Here is a 6,000-nt window from a genome sequence, read left to right as displayed (position 1 = left end):
TTTACAGAGTCACGATAAAAGTAATAAATGTTTCAAGATCAGGCAGTGGACCAGGAGCTGTGTGTGAGTGTCACGGACATGTTAAAAAGTACTCAGATAAAATGAATACTTCACTAGAGGACTCTTCTGGTCCTAGAAAGAGAGATGTTTGTGTCTCAGTGAGAACGCTAATGCTAATTTCGAGGCTTAATAAATTTTAAAACAGCACTGCAAACTGAACTACATTGAATAATAATAATAGGGTAATCTTTTTTATTTTTTTTTATTTTGAAGTTTATTTATTTATTTAATTGTATTTATTTATTTTTTATTTTTATTTTATATTTTTCCGATTTTAATACTAATACTCTTAATGATTCTTAGATGGCGTTGTATTGTTTTCAATGGCCTGTGCTCATTGGCGCATGACCCCAACAATTATTTTCTCCACATTTCATCCTCAATACATGTTAGCGCCCCCTACCATGTGATGTCAGAGACCTTTACCATGTGATCAGTTCTGACCAATCAGCATGATGGCGGCTGACGTGGGCTAAATCTTACAAAGCTAAATTTTAGGCACTTTGAGGATTTAAAATACAAAATCCAAGTGTTGTGAGAGTTGCTGATGCCCTGTCAGCCGAACACGGATTGTTTGAATTCCTAAAAAATACATTGTGCTCTATGAGTGAATCCTTTCTGGACCCAAACTCCTGGGAGCTACAGTACCTATGGAGCGGCCTTTCGTTGATCTCGCCCTGGGACAGAAGGGGGATGTCTTACACAGTTCTTATTACACATCGATGTTTGAGACGCAGTGAGCTAGCTACTGTGCAAATCACTACAAAACATTTAGGGATCATTTAAATCTAAGTAAATAATCCGGAGTGTATTATAGGCAGCTTTTGAAGTAAAAATATAAGAACTATAAGGACTGGATTATCACTCCAAATGTCTTGTTATGTAATACTTTTGTCTTTGTTTTTATTTTGTTTGGGGAAAAGGATGGTGTAGTTAGAAATACTTCCTATACTACTACTTCTAGACTACTACTACTACTTTTACTACTACTACTACTACTACTACTACTAGCAAACTAAAAACAAAAACAAAAAAAAACACAAAAAAAATGCAAGTAATAACAAAACATTTTAAGATATTTGTTATACAATATTGCATTTAGTACTTTCCACAAGTTGTATTATAAAAAGGTGTCTCTGGTGTTATAGGCCTCCTTTGCAAATTAGTTTCCCACATTAACCTTAATACATGTCTACACAGTCCAAACAAATGCAAAACCAAACCAGTACGTTGTAGGTCAATGCTCTCACCCAGGTCAGGTGACTGGGACATGTGCCCGCTGTCTTCCACATTGTGTAAGTTACACCTCTCGTGCTCCCGGCCGGCCTATTGCTGTAGCTACAGTCGCTACCATAGGCTCATCTGGGGCTATTTACATGTTTTATGACTCCAGGTAAAAGGCAGAAGCGGCGGACAGGGACAGGTGTAACAGAGGCAGGGGACAGGTAAATCTGCAGTAAAGATGTGCTGACAGCTAACAGGTAGGTCGTTTTTGATAGTTTAATCTCATAGACAAGATGTGTGTGCGTGTGTGATGTGCTCTTTCTGCTGATGTTGTTATTGTGGTGTGCGATTACTTCCAGACGCTAACTCCTGCTCCCGGTTAGGATGTCCTAGTCGCTCTTAGGTAATGGGAAATGCTGTTAATTATTTCAAGTTAGTGGGTGAAGGTTCAAAATTGAGTCTAGTGCAGGTTTACATTTTAAAGTTATTATGTCACTTGTGGAACACACGTCTGCTCACAGACAGCATTTTGAAAAGCTTTAAAATTAACAGCGGTTATGCCCGGGTCAAATATGTGAGGAAGTGTGTTGTGTGTATTGCGAGTGTGTTGTTTGTACTGTGAGTGTGTTATGTATACAGTGAGTGTGTTGTGTGTATAGTGAGTGTTTTGTGTGTATAGTGATTTTGCTGGTGTGTTACATTTTCTTTTGTGTGATTGTCACTGTCCTGTTTGACATCAATCTGTCGAGGGACTGAAGATGGAAATCAGCCACGTTGGCTATAATCCTCGCATATATACATTTTTTAAATGTAAATGTGCTGTCCCTTTATAAATAATTAGGCAAGGCAAGGGAAATTTATATGTACAGTGCAATTCGTACACAAAGTAATTCAAAGAGCTTTACAGAATAGGAAAGACATTAAAATCACACAAATCAAAACTTAAATAATCACAAATAATCATCACAACAATTAACATTAAAACAGAAGAGTGCAGAATATAAACCTTTCAGTCATATGCACAGTCAAACAGAACTGTTTTGAGCCTGGATTTAAACATTGTCAAAGTAGACAAAATTTGTCTAGTAATAGACAAATAAATAATAAAAGAAAAAAGAAAAAAAATAAAAGAATAAGAAATAAGAAAACAACTAAGCTACTGCAATAATAATAATAAGAAGAAGTAAAAATGTTTATTTCTCTTCCACTATCCAAAAAGAAAAGTAAAAAATAAAATAAAAATAAAGAAATAAAAATGTGCTTTTACTATTTCCTCAGAATCTATTCACTTTTAATATAAATTATTTTAGGTGTGAAAAAAGAAAAACATGTGTGGCTAATAATTCAGTAATGTTAATATTAATTAATTAATTCATTAATGTTAATATTAACTAATATTCAGATTCAACGAAACATTTAAAATTTACAACAAAGCTTCCACTACCACCTTCTGTACATAAAAAATGCTTATTCATAGTTGCATATATTCTTGTGTTTCTGATGAGTCAAGGGCACCCTGAACTTTGACCTCTGCTTGGAAACGCTAAGTCTCCGCTAATGATTTACCAAAGTGAAGCTTTTATAAACGCAATGAAACTCTCCCATCAGCCTGTATGCCACATGTATTGTGTACTCTGATAATGTTATATTTTGAATGACACCTGGTAATGCTTGATAAAGTGTTAGCGTTCATCCTATCACTTTTTATTAATCATATTCATTTGATAATTCATTTGTTTTTAATGAAGGGAGAATTAGCTGCTAAAAGTGATTGACAGGACGCCTGCGGTAGCCCAGCAGCTTAAGTATTATTTTTCTAAATCTAATTACCTGGGATGACTGATTTAATACTAGGTGATAGCTCGGTGAATACGCGGCTGTTTGTGATTAGACGGGGAAGTTGAAAAAGACAGAACAATTTAAAAAGGCCTTTGAAGAGCGCTGATTGAAGATAATTTGAGCAGAAGTTAGATTTTTTATATTATACTCCACTGTGCCCTTCACTAATTTTGCTGGATAATTGTATTGCTGTGTAACAAAAATATCACACAATTTGATGAAATAAAAAGTGTAGCGATTGGAAATTTACATGGAAAATCTAGGACAGAAATGGTTTATATTTGTGATTTATATCTAAAGATGATCTCATAATGGGAAGCTCAGAATCTTGCTAGATGTGCAGATTTGGGGTGGTTTATGAAAGGAATCGAAAATGTCACTGTTAAACTGTTGTGGCCCACATTTGGTGCTATACTGTTCAGCGTTTTTTTAATGCAGTTGTTAGAATTTAGGCTAATTTTGGCTGTAAACGCGTCATCAGCAAACTACACTTAACACTGCATGCTGTTATGTTCATCTATCGACGCTCAGATGTAGCTTTTGTGGTTAAGTGGTCGTCAGGTTTTACATAGTTTACAATGTTTGCAAGCTAAGGCTAACTCTCCGATATAAAAATGCAATAGAAGGGTCTATACATAAGGCCTGTCATGACACATAACACATGTTTAAGTTCGATACATTGCAAGGAAATATGCATTACAAGTAAATATAGATGATAAATGGTAATACTGAAAGTAATTTATGCCACTGACAGAAAAATCCAAGAACAGATTTAAACCACAAAAACTGTTCTAAATCTACAATATTGTAAAAAAAAATAAATAAAATAAAATAAATAAATAAATATTCATCTTACAGTATGAAAAAATAAAATAAAATACTATAAAAAATTAAAAAATATAAAAATAAAAAATACTACAAAAAATAAATAAATAAACAAATAAAAAGTAAGAGCTGCAATAAATAAATGGCAAAATGAAACACTTTAGTACTTAGTTTGCATCTGTAATAAGTCATTGAAATTATTAATTCAACATTTTTATGGCTTAAATCTTATATAGCAAAAAAAATACCTAAAATTTCCCAATAATGCAAAGAAAATGTACACATGATAAATATTGACCCCAAAATATTGTTCCAACTTTGATATACTGAACGATAAGTCGATATAGTGATTATCGTAACAGGCCTACTACTGCATATCCCCACCAATTTCTGGAGCTCTAAAAAAGAGTCTTAACAATAACCTTAAACTTGTGTGTCTATTTTACTAATTCTGTCTGATTTTCCCTTGACTGACTAAAATTAAAATTACCCCAAATTAAAACTGAAGCTGTTTTTGAACCATTTAAACCATCCACTTTGTGAAGCTTGGGCTCTTGTGTTTAGTGCTGGGTGCCTCTGCAGTCAAACGTACTAATAGCGTAACTGGTAACAGAGAAAAATCAGACTATTACCTCCTCACTGATTTTGGATGTAGATAAAAAGAGGAGTAAATCTGCAGCCGAGTAAGGATTGTACATTGATACATTGTCTGTTTCTTGACAATTCCCATTTCAAATTTAAAATGGACATATTTAAAAGAGACCTCATCAAGAGCATAGCAAAAGATAAATATAAAATCTCTCAACTGGACAAAACGTTGTAGGAGTGAAGATGTTTCGCTGCTTATCCATGGAGTTATAGATGCATAGATGATGTCTGAGGACCCTCTTTCTGTTCAAAGAAAATGGAGGTTTCAGACATCATCTATGCCCTATCTATAACTCCATCATCAGACCAAAACAAAAGAAAGAAAACAATAGGGTTGGCCAAGAAGCTAATAGGTGTGAAATCACTCATTGGGGCCCTGAAAGACTATGCTAAGTAGGACTCAGGCACAGTGCACACAATAGACCTAGCTTACAGACAGAAACTGTAACCAATTTTGAGTTTCAGTGTAATTAGCTCCTGCCTTCAGATAAATATAAGGCAGTGTCCAGCAGTAATTTCGATTGAGTTTGCGATTGCGTTTGAAGCTCAAGCACACCGAAAATGTCTGTTATCTCCGCACACTTCTATGCATTTACCCCATAGCCCTTTTGCAACAATAAAAACAAATAAAAATGCGCTGCTTACAGTGAAATGCCACTATGAAGAGGCGGTTCTGCCATTTTGAACAGAAGGTCAATGGAAGCGTTTCTGTTATTAAGACGTTTTAGATATAATGCTGTGATATACCCAGCGTTGAATATTCATCTACATATGTTATCTAATACACAAAAAAACCTAACAAGCTAACACAGCTATAACAAACCATATTTGTGTAGTGCACTCCGAGTATTTATATAACCAAGCAAGTGTGATGAAACTATTTCTTGAGCCACTGTGTCTAAATTCAGTAATTTGCTATCCCCGAAGCTAACATCAGTGCGTCAAGTGTCGGCTACACTAACAACTGCGTGTGCCTGCATAAAATCCACACATCGCCCGGCAACTCAAGCATGACATCATTTCTTTTCCAAATAAGTAATTATAGGTCCGCGACCCTGCCACTCTCACAAGTGTAACACGCACACCAGACCATGCATCGTTTTTCAGAAAGAATGATGGATGAAATGAATACATTAAGCTCCAAGGCAGAAAAAAATGTATAAATACAAACGGTCATAATCGCAAAACAGTATTCAGCTGAAATGGTTTGTGCGAATAGAAACATAGCTGCAGAATGAATAAAACAGTAGCTTCAAGTTTTAATAAGTTCAAAAACAAAAAATTTGACTTTTTTTTAGCTTAAAGACGACATAGCACAGTGCAGTATAACTTTTCAAAACATTATCAACAAGTTATAAATATACAAGTCCCCCTTTTTACCCGCTCTTTCTCTTTTCTCGTCAA

General features: G+C 34.7%; 1 protein-coding gene across 1 annotated transcript in view; it reads left to right on the top strand.

Moving 5' to 3' along the window:
* The first annotated feature begins 1,498 nt into the window (after window positions 1-1,498).
* Window positions 1,499-6,000, top strand: part of LOC117385948 (phospholipid-transporting ATPase ABCA1-like) — a 260,381-nt gene continuing 255,879 nt past the window's right edge. Inside the window, exon 1 of the mRNA XM_055229034.1 lies at window positions 1,499-1,541. The gene's annotated coding sequence lies outside the window, so the exon portion shown is untranslated. The remainder of the gene's footprint in view (window positions 1,542-6,000) is intronic.

The sequence above is a fragment of the Periophthalmus magnuspinnatus genome, chromosome 18 (genome assembly GCF_009829125.3).
Source record: "Periophthalmus magnuspinnatus isolate fPerMag1 chromosome 18, fPerMag1.2.pri, whole genome shotgun sequence".
NCBI lineage: Eukaryota > Metazoa > Chordata > Actinopteri > Gobiiformes > Gobiidae > Periophthalmus > Periophthalmus magnuspinnatus.
The sequence above is the reverse complement of the archived record's forward strand: the minus strand, read 5'-3'. Positions and strand labels throughout refer to the sequence as shown.